This window comes from Apis dorsata, unplaced genomic scaffold (genome assembly GCF_000469605.1).
Source record: "Apis dorsata unplaced genomic scaffold, Apis dorsata 1.3 scaffold_4, whole genome shotgun sequence".
Lineage (NCBI taxonomy): Eukaryota > Metazoa > Arthropoda > Insecta > Hymenoptera > Apidae > Apis > Apis dorsata.
The window spans coordinates 587,539-588,358 of record NW_006263307.1 but is presented as its reverse complement, the minus strand read 5'-3'; positions in this window follow the sequence as shown (position 1 = coordinate 588,358).

The window sequence follows — 820 nt, the reverse complement described above, 5'->3', positions numbered from 1 at the left end:
CTTTTTTTTTCTTTTTCTTTTTTTCATTTTTATTCTCCTGTCTATGCTACTTAGTTTTATCATTATTCTTCACTTTTCTCTTTTATTCTCTTCTTCTCGTCGTGTCGCTTATGCATAATTTCAAGATGAATCTTGATTCAATTTTTTTTATTCTCTTCTTTCCTAGAAATTTCGTTGTGAGCTATCGAAAATCATATAATATATATAAACTTCTTCATTTTTTTTCACAATTTTTCATTTCTTCACTTTAAGAAATTATTCGATGGCTCTTCTTGAAGTGGGGAAAAAAAGAAATCGACTGAAGAAGGTAACGTACGATTAGCAAAAAGGAATCGAAAAAGTAGAGGAAATTAGGAGATCCATTATTCATTTGGACTCAATTCATCCGCTCGATTTCAATCGAAAAGAATATATCCTTTAATAATGATACAACATTTTTCGAAGAATCTCCAGGTCAAGATATTTTTTTTTATTGGAATTATTGGATTCTGAAGAAATGAAACGTCTTCTGAATTGATTTAAAACTGATTGTCAAATTCTGTTTTCGGTTGATCAATCTGTTACGCATTCGATCATTTTGTGCATAATCATTTTACAATGTTTCATATTATCCTGCGAAAAATACAAAACATTATAGAATTTTAATTTAATCAAAGAATAATATAGAGGATTGAAGAAACAATTTGTTTCTTTCATTAACTTCTCTCTCTTAATTTTCAACCTATATATCGCTATCATTTTTAATAATTTCTAATATAATTATATTGTCAATTTTATAGAAGTAATTAAATATTACTTTGTGGTAAAAAATTATACTAAT